Genomic DNA, 17,550 nt, shown 5'->3' with positions numbered 1-17,550 from the left:
GGACGCAGCTGGAGTATCAGCCGAAGCTGATAAAAGGCACCTCTGGCTACCGCCTCAACCTGGGATACCAGGGAGAGGCTCAGATCCAGAAGCACCCCCAGACTGTGCACCTGTTCCTTCTGGGGAAGCTTGACCCCATCTAGAACAGGCAGATCAAACTCATCTCCTGATCCCACAAAATGAGTACCTCCATCTTATCTGGATTCAGTCTCAGTTTGTTATCCCTCATCCAGCCCATCACCGACTCCAGGCAGGCATTTAGGGAGGTTATGCCTTCTCCCGATGAGGTTGACATGGAGAAATAGATTTGGGTGTCATCAGCATACTGATAGCACCCTGCACCAAATCTCATGATGATCTCTCCCAGCGGTTTCATGTAGATGTTAAACAACTTCAGAGACAATATGGAGCCCTGAGGGACACCATACAAAAGTTCAGATTTTGAAGAACAGTCTTCAAGGGACACCATCTGGAACCTGCCCAAGAGGTAGGAGCAGAACTACCACAAAGCAGTGCCCCCCCCACTCCCAACCCCCTCAGATGCTCCAGAAGGATACTATGGTCGCTAGTATCGAAAGCCGCCAAGAGGTCCAAAAGGACCAACAGAGTCACACGTCCTCGTCAATTCCCAACTGGAGATCATCCATCAGGCCGACCAAGGCAGTCTCTACCCCATAGCCTGCCTGAAAGCCAGTCTGAAACGGGTCTAGATAATCGGTTTCCTCCAAGCCTGTCTGGAGCTGGGAAGCCACAACCCTCTCAATTACCTTGCCCAACCACAGAAGGTTAGAAACAGACCTGTAGTTGCCCAACTCTGAGGGGTCCAAGGCAGACTTCTTTAGAAGCGGTCTAATAATTGCCTCATTAAGACAAGGAAGCATGCTTCCCTCCTCAGAGAAGCATTTGTGATCTCTACTGGGCCTCCTACAATAAGACCCCTGCTAGATATTATAAGCCATGTTGGGCAAGGGTCAAGAGAACAGGTAGTAGGCCGCACCACTCCAAGCAGCTCGACAACGTCCTCAGGAGTCACAGACTGGAACTCATCCAACCTAATCGCACAAGAGGAGTCGCTGGACACTTCCACATCATACACTGAAGTAATTGTGGAGACTGAGTCTAAGTCGGCCCAAATACGAGAGATTTCCCCCACAAAGAATTCATTAAACACATCACAGCGGGTAATCGATGGTTCCAGATTCTGATTCAAAGGAGGAGGGGCATGTACTAGCTCTCTCACAACCCTGAACAACTCTGCCAGACATGAAATTGCGGATGCAATACGGGCAGAAAAGAATCACTTCTTTGCCAGATATCGCCTGAGCATAGATCTTCAAATGTACTCTATGTTGCAATCTGTTTGGATTCGAGTCAAGTCTTTCTCCACTTGCACTCCAGTTGTCTGCCTTGCCGCTTCAGGCCCCATAGTACTTCCATATACCAAGGAGCCAATTTTGAAGTGGGTCGGAGAGGATGCTTAAGACCAATTGTGTTTACTGCCCTGGTGAGTTTGCTGTTCCAGTTCTCCACCAGAGCATCAACAGGATCACTGGCAGAGCCAACACTAAAACCCTCCAAGGCTTCTTGGAATCCAGTTGGATCCAATAACCTTCTCAGGTGGACCATCCTAATAGGTCCTTCAGCACAGCGACGGTGGGAAGTGATTGTGAGTCCAACCTTAACCAGATGGTGGTCTGTCCATGACAATGGGGAAATCTCAGGAGTCTCCACCCACAGAACACCACCCTGATCAGAATGAAAGACCAAATCAAGCATGTGACCGGCAATATGAGTTGGTCCTAAGACCACTTGGGATAGGTCCATAGTCATCATGGCCACTATGAACTCCTGAGCCGCCCTGGACAAATTGGTCCTGAAATGAACATTGAAGTCCCCCAGCACCACAAGCCTAGGCAACTCAAACACCAAGCCCGAGACCAAGTCCGTCAGCTCAGTTAGGGACTCTGCTGAGCAGCAGGGTGATTGGTACACCAACAGAAGTCCCAATCTATCCCTGGTCTCCAAACTTAGGTACACACATTCGCTATGGTCTGACACCTCAACAGGGATCCTGGTAAGGGAGATGTTGTTCTTATAGACCACAGCCACTCCACCTCCCCGCCTGCAGTCCCTCACCCGCTCCTCAAGAGAGTACCCGGAAGGAAGAAGATGGGACCAAACCGGGCCACTGGCCTCCCCCAACCAAATTGGCTCCTGAATCCAGAATCAAATTATGAATGGTTTCTGATTTGTTCTGGACCGACCTGGCATTACAAAGGAGCAAGGTGAGGTTCTAAGGGTGGTTGGCACTGTTCCCCAAGGTCAAAGAGCTGACAGGGCAGCTGGAAGGGGGAACAGCTATTAGACTTCTGATCCCCCTTCCTTGTAATTACCCGCTGACCTGCCAACGTTACTTCTTTTGTTCCCCACCACCACTGGAATTGCCACCCCATAATCCACACATGTCAAACACAAGGCCCCCAGGCCGAATCCGGCCCGCCTGGCCGTTTTATGTGGCCTGCGGTGACTGTGCTGCATCCAAGCGCCTGACCGCGCTGCCTCAGTACCCATTTGCAGGCAGAAGGACCCAGTCCCAGAAATCTAGGTAGGAGCAGGGTGCTCCACACAAGTGCCTGACTGCGCTGCAGGCAGAAGGACCCAGTCCCAGGGTAAAAGCTAGGTTGGAGCAAGGCGCTCCACACAAGTGCCTGACCGCGCCACAGGCAGAAGGACCCAGTCTCAAACAGTGAGCTCAGTTGCTTCTTCATATCCTTGCTTCTGCACACCCCTTCCCTGCTGAGACCCAGCACTAGGCACAACCGTGCCAGAGTCCCGATCCTGCACCTGCTGCCAGTAGCAACTACACAGGTATGAAGCTTGTTGTTATTTTCAGAACATGATTCATGCACGAGGATGGAGTGTGATATGGTGTCTCAGGGTGAGGAAGGATCTATACTTCTACTACTAAGAGTAAGTATCTTAATAAAAAATTCGGCCCGCGACTTAGCCTGTGTTTTAGATTTCGGCCCCTTATGTGATTGAGTTTGACACCCCTGCCATAATCAGTCGATACGGCCCCTGTTTCCCCATCTCCAGCCAAGCCCAGACACATTGTATAAGAATCACACCCAGGTCTCAACTAAAACCAGAAGCCAAACTATTAAATGCACACACACACACACACACACACAGGTACTTTGGCCAGGAAGCCCAAGTTAAATGTTGGTTTTAATTAGGAATTTGTGTTGAATATGAGATTTTTGTGAAACTAAAAGGAACAAATCTCCAGCCCTTAAATGTCTAAAGTGTAATACTGAAATTGTTTCAAACACAAGTTTTGCTGAATGTCATATTTCTACCAAATTTTATTTTGGCTCTGGCTAGTTCTCTGATAGTGTGGACAATTATTTTTGCTGTGATCACAGCCCTCATCCAAAGATTTCAGGGTAGTATTCCTGGTCTCCTCTTTTTTCCTCTTAAATTCTCCCAACTCATGAGGGTCATCCAGAGCTTTCCCATACAGCAGGCTTTACCACAGGTTTACTGTGAGGCTTTACCGCGAGTTCGAAGTTGCCCCCAAAAACTGATGCAAAAAGTGGATTTTTTTTAGCCTGGATATAAATCAGGCTACACCCTAACACACAATTAAAACCATGAATTGTGTGTGAAGTGCTCCCCAATAGCTCATAGGGACTTTGGAGTAAACCTGCCCAAAATGTGAACACACACCCTCTGTTCTGGAGGAGATGGGAACTAAAAGCCGGGTGTGAAAAACTTCCATGTAAGCTTCTTCATGGTTCAGTGGGCTGACACCCCCATGCTGTAGTCCTAATCCTGGCCAGGGGGATTAGGGAATAATAATTTACGGGAAATAAATCAGGCATGCAAGAGCCAATCTTGGGCTTGTCATAAGGTATAGTTTGGCCCTGCAGAAGGTGAATTTCACCAACATCACAGTCTGCACTTTTACAGTGACTGTTCACTATCCACCCCCCGCTCCACTTAAGTATGCATGGGGAGGTAACATAAGTGGGAATATGATTGCTGGCTATTTCCGGCCCCAGTGGTCATACATTCTCTGAACACATGGGGCTGGGGATGAGTGTCCTTTCCATGTCCACATCAAATCTAACAGGTTAAAGACACAGCTCTAGTTATCATAGAGGAAGATCTCCCTCCTACCTGACTCCACTCAAGCACCACCTAGTTTGCTTTTCCAGGCATATGCACCATTGGCACTGAGCTAATATCCTCTGGTAGCTCTGAAAACAAGTACATGCTTTCCAAAGGGAGAATGAGGCCTGCACTCTTTCTTATCTCACAAGTATCTGCTGCACTCATTAGAGTAGAGTTCTGCTCAGAGCAGCCTCACCCTTTGTGAGGATATAGTGACTGATAATTTATGACTGCCCACTTGCTTGTTACACAGATAGCCACGTATTGTTTGTTATATAATTCACGCCCAGTTTGCCCACAAGCCTCCTGAGTGGACTTGTAAAGGAGATATAACCAAAGGGCATGAAATGATCCAGAAAGAACAAAAGCAAGATGCCTCAGTTAACCCCCTCAATCATAATAAACAAACCCACGGAAACCACCACATCCTTCCTTTTGCTGTTCTGAGCTCAGTAAACAAAAACAGTGTGAGTGCCAAGAAAAGGAACTCAGTTCCCAATGGGAACTTATTTAACTTGGGCACTGTCTGTTTGCCCTGCAGGATGATTGACGTCTAGATTATGATGGTCTATTTGGCAAGCTTTCCTACATGAAATGCTGGCTCAGTATAGTGTAGCTTGCTCAGAAGGACATTGCTGTACATGGGATTAAGTGCCCAATGTCTTACAACTGTCCTTACATTAGGGCTGCCAGCTTGTCTGTGACCTAAGGGATGGTTTGGAGATTGCTGCTGCTGCTGCTGCTGCTGCTGCTACTACTACTACTACTACTACTACTATGCCTAGATCATTTTAAAGATGATCTCTATGAGGGATATGCATCAGACATTCTGATGCAGATGGGGTTTTTTTTATATAGGCACAGCCCTCCCTATAGAGTACCTTCTGTTTCTGATAAAAGGGGGGAGGGGTCACTGAAACTGGAGACACCCAGTGCTGGGAGGACACACAGGGATGCTGGGAAGGAGAGACGGGGACATTGAGAGGATGCAAAATATATACTGGGAGGACATGCAAGGGCATGTGGGAAATGTGCACAGCACTTCCCCACGGGAGGAGGGAAATCAAGGAACTACACTCTGCAGTACCTTGGGCTGAAATTGACAGATTTGTCTCCACGCCCCCTCCTTGGCCAAATGGTTTGGGCTGACCCATACACTCAAAAGTCTCACAGTTTCAGATACTATTTACTAAATTTCCCAGATATTCTGAATGAATAACACACTACACTAGTGGCCATTCTCCTTAGCAGCTGTCTGGAGAGGATTGCACCCCTCCATCAGCCTCTGTCTCCATCCACCTTCTCCATCAGTGGCTGCATCCAGGGATGCACCTATGCAATTCTGGTGCCCGGACCACTCCTGCCACGAGGCCCCCCAAAACCTACTTTTGGGGGCCTCCATCCTGCTACGCCGAACCTCCATATATATATATATATTTTAAAAAAAATAAAAAATAAATTCAGTCGCCGTATGGCCAAGAGGTGGCTGCTGGGGTGTGAGACAAGCAGTCTCCCCCCCCCCCAGCCTGGTGGTGCTGGCTGGAGCGAGCACTAGGCCTGTCCGTTCAGCCCAGAGGCTCTTGCTGACTGTGAGGCATGGCTGCACAGTTGAGAGATATTAGTCGCAAGCCCGTGACGTCATGGGCTTGTGACGATCTCTCTCAACTGTGCAGGCACGCCTCACAGTTAGCAAGAGCCGCTGGGCTGAACGGACAGGCTCAGCGCTTGCTCCTGTCACTGCCAGTGGGGGGAGCACGGCTCAGTTCACCCCAGGCGCGGTTCGTGAACACGCCTCCGGGGGGTGGGTGGCGGGCAGCTTCTTTAAGGTAAACGGAGCCAGTGCTCCGTGCCGCCCAGCAGCCCCCATGGCAGGGAATCTCCTCCGCCACTCACCTGGCCACAGGTGGGGGCTCGCCTCCGCGGGAGCCAGGTGAGTGGTGGAGGCGATTCCCCACCGTGGGGGCTGCTGGGCGGCACAGAGCACCAGCTCTGTTTACCTTAAAGAAGCCACCCGCCGCCCCCCCCCCCGGAGGCGCGTTCACGAACTGCGCCTGGTTCACGCCTCTCCAGCCACCCCTCAGCCGTTTGGTGGCTAAAACATTTTTAAAAATGGAAGTCTGGTGCAGTGGGGCAGGTGCAGGGTGGCTGCAGGAAGCCCTCTGGCCATTTGGAGGCCCCCCTGGTCTTTGGAGGCCACGGACCAAGGCCCCAAGGTCCGGGCATTAGAGCACCTCTGGCTGAATCCATCGACTTATAATAGCTCTGTAGGTTTTCAGGTAGGGTCTTTCTCAGCCCTACGTGGAGATACCAGGGATTGAACCTGGGATCTTCTGCATGCAAAGCAGATGCTCTTCCACCGAGTTATGGTCCTGCCCCTACTTTTTTGCTCTTAAAAGCAGACCCACAGTACCATGGTTTGCACATGACGGAGATACCAGCATTATAGAGCTACATCTTTCATTATCAGATCTAGTCTGGCCTTGATCATATCTAGTCTGTCATGATCATATCCAGTCAATGGCTACTAGTCTGATGGCTAAAGGCCACCTCCAGCTGCAGAAGCAAGATGCCGCTCAATACCAGTTGCACAGCAGGACAGAGGGCATGCCATCACCTCTGGCCTGTGGACCTCTCGGAGGCATCTGGTGGGCCACTGTGTGAAATAGGGTTAGGGTTAGGGATATATATATATATATATATATATATATATATATATATATATATATATATATATATATATAATTCAGTCGCCGTATGGCCAAGAGGTGGCTGCTGGGGTGTGAGACAAGCAGTCTCCCCGCCCCCCCCCCCAGCCTGGTGGTGGTGGCTGGAGCGAGCACTAGGCCTGTCCGTTCAGCCCAGCGGCTCTTGCTGACTGTGAGGCATGGCTGCACAGTTGAGAGATATTAGTCGCAAGCCCGTGACGTCATGGGCTTGTGACGATCTCTCTCAACTGTGCAGGCACGCCTCACAGTTAGCAAGAGCCGCTGGGCTGGACGGACAGGCTCAGCGCTTGCTCCTGTCACTGCCAGTGGGGGGAGCACGGCTCAGTTCACCCCAGGCGCGGTTCGTGAACATGCCTCCAGGGGGTGGTGGTGGGCAGCTTCTTTAAGGTAAACGGAGATACCAGCATTATAGAGCTACATCTTTCATTATCAGATCTAGTCTGGCCTTGATCATATCTAGTCTGTCATGATCATATCCAGTCAATGGCTACTAGTCTGATGGCTAAAGGCCACCTCCAGCTGCAGAAGCAAGATGCCGCTCAATACCAGTTGCACAGCAGGACAGAGGGCATGCCATCACCTCTGGCCTGTGGACCTCTCGGAGGCATCTGGTGGGCCACTGTGTGAAATAGGAGGCTGGACAATATAGGTCTTCGGCCTGATCCAGCAGGGCTGTTCTTATGTTCTTATGTAACAGTTCTGTCCCTTCATACTTTAGAGATGCATTCAGTTATGTTAATATAAGCAAGTAAGGTGTTTCCTTTTTTCTGACAATACAGGGTGGTTTGAGTATTTCAGATCATCTCTAATTAAAGCGGGTGCCTTTAGGTATTGCTGCTAACAAATTCAGAGGAAGAAATCCCAGCAAACTTCACGTTCATTTGCATAACAATGCTCATGACAACCTCAGGCTGTAATTTTGAGTTTCAAAAACTCTTCTTTCCTATGTTCCTCCCTCCTCCAACTGCACAGAAAACACTTTTTCCTCTTTGTAGCTCTGACACTCCTGTCAAATGATTAAAGTGACTTGCTTGCTGAATAATAAGCCCAAGCAGTCATTAAAAATCGATAGCTTTGCTCCTTTGCTTGCTGGAATTAAAATGGAGCAGTGCAGATGAGAGCCTTAATTTTGGGTGGGAAGGGGCAACAACGTTTCTCTGCTACATACATTTACAGGGAAGGACGAGAGAAAGGGACAAAGGAGAACAGAATGTTTCCATATCAAAAGCTGGCCATCAGATGGACTTGACATGGCCAGGGGTGATCTGACTGGATCCCATTTATTTTATTAATTAATTAAAATATTTCAATCCTACCTTTCAACTCCATAATGGAACTTCCATACCACCTCAATACAAACAATCAAAAACCAACAGGCAGTCATGAAAATAAAAACAAAAGAACAGCAAGCAGACACTGTAATAGCATATTATTAGAAACAGTGAGCAGCCATCATAGGAACTGACGTGAAATCACAAGCACGTTATTGAAACAGACATGTCTAAATAAGAACATTTTTAATTGGTGCCTCATGGCAGGCATAGAGAGAGTGAACTCCATCTTTCATGATCAAGCATGTCCTGGGCATCATTACTGAGGATGCTTTGCCCCTTGGGTCCACCAGCTGCATCTCAGATGGTGACTGGATAAGCAGGAGGGTGTTTTCTAAAGGCCAAAATGTGCAAGTAAGTTCATATAGGAAGAGGAGGTTCTGCAGGCTTCCAGGTCTCCAAACAAATTAGGTTTTCATAGGCTAAAGCCAGAACTTTGATTGTGGTCCAGAAACAAATCGGCATTTGTGAAAGTTGGTGTAATATAGGCACCACATGGTCACACATAAGGACTTTTGTCAGTCGTCTAGATTATGCATTTTGCATTTCTGGTTCTGCGAGCTTAAGGGGGACCACTTCGGGGTGCTTGATGAGGCAGAAGAAGAACCTCGAGAAGACCTCCTTGCTTGCCACTGTTGAGTACCTGGGCTGCATGCCAATGAGTGGGCAGTCCGGGAAGGCACAGATTCCAGCTGAGGCACTCCCCTGCAGGTATCACCATAGTTGGGGTTGGTGGGCAAAACCCTGGTACAGTCCAACCCATTCCATTTCTTAAGGTGCTGGACAGTCTAGCAGGAGGTCTTGAGATGAAGGAATGTGGACTGATGTGGAACTTGCCACTTGTGGGGAGAAGCCCCCACAGGTTCACAGCAGCCTCAGCAGTCTTGCACAATTCCCATTCCCATGATTCTTTGTGGGAAGCCATGATACTTACAAGTGAATGATATTTTTAGGACAATCTTACATTCTTGTCAATTTTAAGGACTTTACCATTTTTGTGGAGATCAGAGCTGGCCTTGTGGTAAAGGTAAAGTGTGCCATCAAGTTGATTTTGACTCCTGGCACCCACAGAGTCATGTGGTTTTCTTTTGGTAGAATACAAGAGGGGTTTACCATTGCCTCCTCCTGTGCAGTGTGAAATTATGCCTTTCAGCATCTTCCTATATTGCTGCTGCCCGATATAGTACCAGCGGGGATTCGAACCGGCAACCTTCTGCTTATTAGTCAAGCATTTCCCCGCAGTGCCATTAGGTGGCTTATGTAGCAAGTGTGAATTGTCCCCTTTGCTAAGCAAGGACCTCTGAAGCCCTTCAGGTCCAGGCACCAAAATTACCTAGGTGCACCCCTGGTGTTAGGTACAAAAGCACTAAGGGTTTTTTGTAGAGCTCTGTGATAGATTGGAGGAGGTGTTACATCTGAATCCACCCTACATCAACTGGCTCACCTTTATCCACATGCCTGCTTACACTCTCAAAGAACTCCAAAAGGTTAGTGAGGCAAGACCTGCCCTTGCAGAAGCCATGCTGGTTCTCCTTCAGCAAGGCCTCTTCTATATGTTTAATAATTTTGTCCTTAAGTATGCTATCTATCAATTCACCCTGCATCACAGTTAAGCTAACTGCCTTGTAGTTGCCCGGATCTTCTTGGATCCCTTTTTGAAAATGGGAGTTAAATTAGCTACTTTCCAGTCCTCTGGGTTCAGAGCTTGATTGTAAGGGACAAGCTACATATTTTTCTAGAAGATCAGCAGTTTCACATTTGAGTTCCTTCAGATATCTTGGGTGGATGCCATCTGGCCCTGGCAATTGTTAATTTTTAGTTTTTCAAGATGGTTTAGAACATCCTGAGGCACTTCACACGATTAATGTGAAGCGCCTTACTGGGCTCTGCGGGGAGAACGGGCTCTCCACAGACAATCAAATCTGCAGCCCTGCTGGGTGGCCAGAGTGGCCACCCGCACAACTACCGCCTCCGTCATGGAGCTGGTTGAGGCTGGGGTGATCGGGGGCTGTTTGGCCTCTGGAAGTCCCAGGATGCCCCGTGGAAGTGTGGGGGACATTCTGGAGAGAACCCCAAGGCCAGGAGGCTGGCTGAAGCTTCCTAGTCAGGGTGTCTTTCCATTAACCTTATTTAAGGGGAGGGGGAATTAGGCAGGCTAGCTGCCTTGGAACCACTGGGCTCTCCCGCAAGCCCAGTAATTCCCACAATCACTAGAAAGTGGGCTAGGCTCCCTTAGCCTGCTTTTTAGTGATCGTGGGAATAGCTTCCTTCTTCCATCACCTCGAATTGACCTTTTATACAGCCTCCAAGCCTGAGAAGCTCAGTTCTGAAGTGGTCATATGGTCAGCATCCTCCGCTATGAAGACAGATGCAAAGAACTCATTCAGCTTCTCTGCAATCTCTTTATCCTCCTTAGTAATCCCTTTCATGCCCTCATCATCTTCGGGACCAGTCTAGCTATATGCTCCTCAAACTCTCTTTCTGTATCCCTTGTTGTCTCCTTGAGTTTCTTTTGCCAGAGTTTGTTTTCCTTTCTTTTCTCTTCATTTGGGCAGGACTTCTGTTTTCTGAAGGAAGTCTTTATAGCTTCCCTGACTCTATTTGTTAGCCATGCTGGCATCATCCTAAACCTGGTGGTACCTTTCTTCCTTCTTGGTATACATTCCAACTGAGCTTCTATTATTGTGGTTCTGAATAAATCCCATGCTTTCTGGAGTGATTTGACCCTCCTGACTTTCCCTTTCAGCTTCCTTTCTACCAGTCCCCTCTTTCACGTTCTCCTAGCTTCCTAGAAAGGAAGCAGTATACATTTTATATACATTTCGGAGCCGAACTCTAAAGTTTCAAGTGTGGTTCCTTTTTTATATCAGGATTTAGCAAGGACCAGAACTCCTCCAATCCTGGGCAGGATGAGCTGTGATTAAACAACAAGTTTTCAGCATACAAATCTTTTAAATAAATAAAATAAATCATCTTGAAGCTGGGAATAAAAATGCTGTAAAGTGCTTGTGCCAGAGCACTCAGCAGTCCATATATAGTCAAATTAGATCCTGATTTATTAGCAGAGGGCCTGCTCATGGCTTCAGTTCTCTGTACGCATGTTGTCCTGTGACAAGTGTGTCTAATTTGTCTATATCAATCAAGGTTTGAAATGGAGTGAGGCCCAGCTTGGTGGGCTACGTGCTATGCTCTACCAGGTGGGAGGCCAGGAAATAGTTTATAGTCTCTCTGCTGCTTCAGAAGTGAACACATTCAACCCCACTGCCGAGTGCCCATCACCCCTTGAGCAGGGAGAGCAACCTGGTTCAAAAACTGCTCAACAGAGACACCTGCTGGATCATCAGGCGCTCCATTAAATTCACCTTCTAGCCGAAAGGAATTTGCTTTCAAAAATTCTCCTAAGAATTCTCCTCTGTGAATGATGATGTAGAATATTCACCGGATGATCTTCTGAATGCTCAACAAATGCCTACTGAATATTTGACACCTGTATTTGGCATCTTGACATTCAATGGTATTTTTTTGTATCTGGCACTGCATGACATGTCATATGTGTGTCCTGTCAATATTTAAATTTTAAAAAATTGACCAAGGAGCCCAAGAGCTCAATGCAAAATGTCCCGGTCAAGTTTTGAATGGCAAAATTGGAAATGTTGCTGTATTTATAATAACTGCTGGTCTTTATATTTATAATATTTATATTATAATAACTGCTGGTATAGAAATATGAGACCAGAAGGCTTAGCCGTGTCCCAGTCCTTGAGCCCACTTCTGAGGGCAGGCTCCTTTTCCAGGAAGGAAGGCTCCATTTTTCTTGAAATCTCACTGTCTTCACTATGGTCCTCTCTTCATTGGCTACTCTTCCTCCAGGTCACCAGTTTCCAGCCAGTGAGTCTTCTTCCTGGAGGGGAGCAGGCATTTTAGCTCTCAGTGACCAGAGATTTGCCTGCACTTCCTCCTTCAGCTCTGGGTCTGTCTTCAACTTTCTCTTCAGCCTTCCTCTGCCCCATGCCAAGCCATCTGCCCCATGCCAAGACTTCCTCTCATTCTACCTCAAGCTCCTTATCTAGCCCTCCCAATGGAATGTTCAGGATCTTCATCCAATACCTGAGAGGATTCTGTGTAGCTTCTCTATCACTGGTTTAACTCATGTTATCCAATACATACTGTATCTCCAGAATTTCAGATATATAGCCAATCATTTGCAGGGATCTTTCTCTTTCTCTGGCATAATAATCTATATATATAATTCGTTTACGGTCGACCAAGTTGAGGACTATTTCCGGAGCCATGCGGATGCCAGAAGCCATTTCCTTGGGAAGGGAGTGGCAGCGAGGGAGGCAGGTAGGCAGGCAGGCGGAATCGGCAGACTCAGGAGATGGAGGAAGAAAGGAGGAAAGGCAGTGGGGAAAGGAGGAACCATTGCCAGGGGAGGGAGTGGCAGCAAAGGAGGTGGGAATTGGCAGACTCGGGGGAACTGGAAAGGAAAGGAACAAAAGGAAAGGAGGAGGAAACGACGGAATGGAGTTGGAGAACCAAATGAAGCCCAAAATCACTGGGAGGTAAGGGGCCATTAAAAACCATTGGGACTGTGAGGAAGCACTGCTGACCTTCCCATCCCAAAAAGAAAAAACCCATTGCCATTGTTCCACCCAAAAAATACCAGCCAGTCTTCCACACCCCACACCACAAAAAACCCTCTGCTCTCAGTCACCCCTTCAAACAAACAAACAAACAAACAAACAAGCACAAAGGGACAGTGTGGGCCAGCTGCTGGCAGTCCCCACCCCCCAAAAAAACCCAGACAGTCTTCCTGACCCCCCATGCAAAAAAAAGGGGGGGGAAACAAAGCTCCCAGTCATCCCACCAAAAAAAGGGACTGTGTGGGCCAGAACTGCCTACAATGCTGGGAACTGTGAGTACAAACAGCTGCCCTTAAGGGGGGAAAAACATGACACCTGGGGACTAAACTAAACTGAGAGAGTGAGAGAGCTGTGGAGGCAGGGACAGAGTGAGCGAGAGAGCTGGGGGGGGGAGTGAATGAGACAGTTGTGCAAGGGGGGGAGAGGGGGACATGGCTACAAAGGGAGGACCAGCCAAACGAATTCTTCCAACCTAACCCCAAAAGGAAGTAAACTACTGCACAGATGCTCTGTGCGGGTTCAGCTAGTAGTAGTAGTAGTAATAAAAACAGTAAGTGCCGCCTCTGTAAAGAAGCAGATGAAACAGTGGACCACCTAATCAGCTGTTGTAAAAAGATCGCACAGACTGACTACAAACAAAGGTATGACAAGGTAGCAGGGATGATACACTGGGACATCTGCAAAAAATACAAGCTACCTGTAGCCAAACATTGGTGGGACCATAAAATTGAAAAAGTGGTAGAAAATGAAGATTCAAAAATATTATGGGACTTCCGACTACAGACAAACATCTGCCACACAATACACCAGATATCACTGTAGTCGAGAAGAAAGAAAAGCAAGTCAAAATAATCGACATAGCAATACCAGGGGATAGCAGAAGAGAAGAGAAAGAAATAGAAAAAATCACCAAATACAAAGATCTACAAATTGAAATGGAAAGGCTGTGGCAGAAGAAGACCAAAATAATCCCAGTGGTCATTGGCGCCCTGGGTGCAGTTCCAAAAGACCTTGAAGAGCACCTCAACACCATAGGGGCCACAGAAATCACCATCAGCCAATTACAAAAAGCAGCTTTACTGGGAACAGCCTATATTCTGTGATGATATCTATAACAACAGCAACAACATTGACAATAAAATCCAGCCATCCCAGGTCCTTGGGAAGGACTCAATGTCTGGATAAAACAAACCAGTCAATAACACCTGTCTGACTGTGTGTGTGTGTGTGTGTGTGTGTGTGTAAATAAATAAATAAATAAATAAATAAATAAATAAATAAATAAATAAATATTACGTTGTTATCCTAGACCCTTGGAAAGGCTCTGATAAATTAAAGTACCAAATCCAGTCAATAACATCTGGTAGACTGTGTGTAAATATAATAATGGTGGTGGTGGTGGTGGTGGTGAGGAGGGTGAGGATGCTGATGAGGATGCTGATGAGGATGTTACCCCTCCTCAAGTTATCTTTATAATGTGATATGCACAACACATCGGAAAGCTTTTACTTTGGCTTGTTTCAATGTTTTCCCATCAGCATGGTTGGAGGGGAGATATAAAAAGTTCCCTTATCATTTGTGAAGGTGCCCCTGTGATTTAGGGGAAGTAGAAAATGTGGTGCATATTTTAATTCACTGCAGTGATGGCCCATAAACGGGCCTCCGGGGCGGGGGCGGCGGGAGGCAGCTTTAAGAGTAAAGTAATTCGGGACTCCCCTCCGCCATGGCAGCACCTGAACGCTATTCAAAGCCTCAACGTGCTGCCCAGCAGGCCCTACAGTGGGGAAGTGCCTCCGCCACTCACCTGGCTTCCATGCAGCCAAGCCCCCGCCAGCGGCCAGGTGAGTGGCCCCCGCTGCAGCTGCTTCCAATGAAAAGGTGCGGCAGAGCTGCTGCTCAGCAACGGGGCAGTGGCGGCGGATTGCAAAGTGGCCTGAGGAGGCAGCCTGGCCTGGCCGCTGCGAGGAGGAGGCTGGAGGTGGCAGCAGTGGGGAGGCCTGGCCCTGGCCTGCCTGGGAGGTGGTGGTGGCAGGCCCTGACCACTGGTAGGAGGAAGCAGGAGGTGCTGGCGGCGGGACAGCCTGGCCCTGGCCTGCTTTGGTAAGGGGGAGGCAGTGGCGACAGCGGGCCTTGGAGGATGCGGCAACCCAGTCTGGTCTGGCCACCGGGAGCAGGAAGCGGGAGGCAGCCGCGGGATGACCTGGCCCTTGCCCTTCTGGCCCGGCCACCTTGGTGAGGAGAAGGAGGTGGCCGTGGGCCCTGGTTTGGCCGCCGGGAGGAGAAAGTGGGAGGGAAGCGGCCGGTGGTCGGGGGGAGCAATTCGCCGGTGGATGGCCAGCCACAAAGCCGGGCATGCCGGCGTGGGCAGGGGGATGGCTGGCCCCAACTAGCACTGGGGCAGAAGGTGGGGGGAGGGCAGGGGAGACTGGGGCAGAAGGTGGGGAAGGGCAGGGGAGACTGGGACAGAAGGTGGGGAAGGGCAGGGGAGACTGGGGCAGAAAGTGGGGGGAGGGCAGGGGAGACTGGGGCAGAAGGTGGGGGGAGGGCAGGGGAGACTGGGGCAGAAGGTGGGGGGAGGGCAGGGGAGACTGGGACAGAGGGTGGGGGAGGGCAGGGGAGACCGGAGCAGAAAGCAGAGAACTAACTGGACCTGAAGTTTGGGGGTGGGGGTTGGAACTAACTGCGACAGAAGGTTAGGGAGGGGGAGAACAAACTAGGCCTGAAGGTGGGGGGAGTGTACTGCTGCACAGATGCCCTGTTTGGAATCAGCTAGTAATAATAATTGTTCTTATTATTAAAACTTTATTTGTTAGCTTCCCTATAACAAATTGTTCTCTGCAAGAGAACGACTTGTTCTATCTGTGTTAATGGGACAATTATACACTCACAACTTCTTCTAGTTTTTGACATCATGCTCCTACTAACCAAAATGGCTGCCTTACAATGGCAGCCAACCACTCTAATAGAAGTCCCTCCTCACACATTCAATTATCAGGCCTCGTAACACTGGCTTACGTACTGCACACAGCAACTCAGGCAGTAGGAGCCCTGCCCAGTGGCGCACCTAGGTAATTTTGGTGCCCAGACCTGAAGGGCTTCAGAGACCCCACCTCCCGCCAGCCATCTGAATTTAAAAAAGCCTCCTCAGAAGCATGCCGCCGCTGGCCTGCCACACTGAGCCACAGCGCCAAAAATCCCTCAATAATTCCAGCCTATTCAATAGGCTATTCCAGGGATCCTCAAGGTTGGGCCCCCAGATGTTATTGGACTTCAACTCCCATAATCCCCAACCAAAGGCCGCTGGGGCTTGGGATTATGGGAGTTGAAGTCCACTAACATCTGGGGGCCCAACCTTGAGGATCCTTGGGCTATTCAATAATTCTGGCTGTTCAGCCCAGCAGCCCTTGAGAACTACAAAGCACTCCAGCGCTCCTGCGCAGTTGAAATAAAATGCTGTAAGCCCCAACATCATGGGCTTGCAACACTCTATTCTAACTGCATTAGTGTTCTGGAGCACCTTACAGTTCTCTAGGTGGGCTGGGCCCAATGGTCAGACCCAGCGGCTGCTCCCATTCTGCCCTCTGCCGCCACCACCATGGGGGTGGAGAGGCCTGCTCGGCTCACCCCCTCTCCCCCCCCCCCCCGGCCACACAGCAGATAGAATTATTTATGTTTTCAATGCCGCGGTTTTCATGCCATAGGGCAGCGGTGTGGCGGGCATGAGGTGGGGTGGCAGCAGGAGGTGACCCTGGGCCTTTGGGGGGGGGCCTGGACCTTGGAGGCCACAGACCAGGGCCCCAAGGTCCACAGGTAAGAGTGCCTCTGGACCTGCCTGTGCTGCTGTGTACATGCAAACAGTTTTGGAAGAGTTGTGTTACAGGGCGCCATCTTTACATTTGATGCCAAGTGGAAGTAATCAGTGTCCTGGGAAGTAATGGGAAGTTTATTATTTATTTGTTTGTTTGTTTAATTAATTATTAATTAAATTTATATACCATCCTTCCAAAAATGGCTCAGGGCGGTTTACATAAAAAATGGGTTGACTTCCCATTACTATTAACTTAAAAATAGCCCCCCTCCTTAAAACGTAAGTGCACTGGGAAGTAATGGGTATCTTTCCATTCACCATTTTCCCACTGGATGCCAGTTAGAAGTAATCGGCATCCTGTTGTGCAACAACATTTGTGGAATTTTACACTGCAGTGGAGCTGCTCTGTCACATAACTCTTGCAATACTATTTACATGTGGACAACATTCTTCTCCCCACATTGCCTTGTATAGTATGTGAACCACCATAATTAGGATTGGTACTAAAATTTCTCCAGAGTGAAAATTGAAAGAGAAATTAAGTGTTTCTTTCAAGGAGAAACTAAAATTCAAAGAGGGTTTTAGCGTTCCTCCCAAGGAAAAATAAGACAGATTTTTTAAAGACAGGAACCCTATTCACATGTTATGTTCAACATTCACATGAGTGTACAGTGTACATAGGTACAGATCTGTACCCAAGTACAGCCTTTTACACATTATGTTGATCTCAGGTACAGCAGTACACTTCCTATCTGTACCAAGCATTTGAGAGGCCTGTATCCAGGTTCACTTTTAAAAGGAACACAGTACAGTCATGTTTAAGTGTATAGACACCTGGATGTCTGAATGTTTGTTTCTCCACATCA

At 48.5% G+C, this 17,550-nt stretch overlaps 1 long non-coding RNA gene across 1 annotated transcript in view; it reads left to right on the top strand.

Annotated features, from left to right (window-relative positions):
• Positions 1 to 2,857: 2,857 nt before the first annotated feature.
• LOC128324983 (uncharacterized) overlaps positions 2,858 to 17,550 on the top strand; it is a 35,608-nt gene continuing 20,915 nt past the window's right edge. Inside the window, exon 1 of the long non-coding RNA XR_008307202.1 lies at positions 2,858 to 2,970. This is a non-coding gene — a long non-coding RNA (uncharacterized LOC128324983). The remainder of the gene's footprint in view (positions 2,971 to 17,550) is intronic.

The sequence above is a fragment of the Hemicordylus capensis genome, chromosome 4 (assembly GCF_027244095.1).
Source record: "Hemicordylus capensis ecotype Gifberg chromosome 4, rHemCap1.1.pri, whole genome shotgun sequence".
Classification (NCBI taxonomy): Eukaryota; Metazoa; Chordata; class Lepidosauria; order Squamata; family Cordylidae; genus Hemicordylus; species Hemicordylus capensis.
The sequence above is the reverse complement of the archived record's forward strand: the minus strand, read 5'-3'. Positions and strand labels throughout refer to the sequence as shown.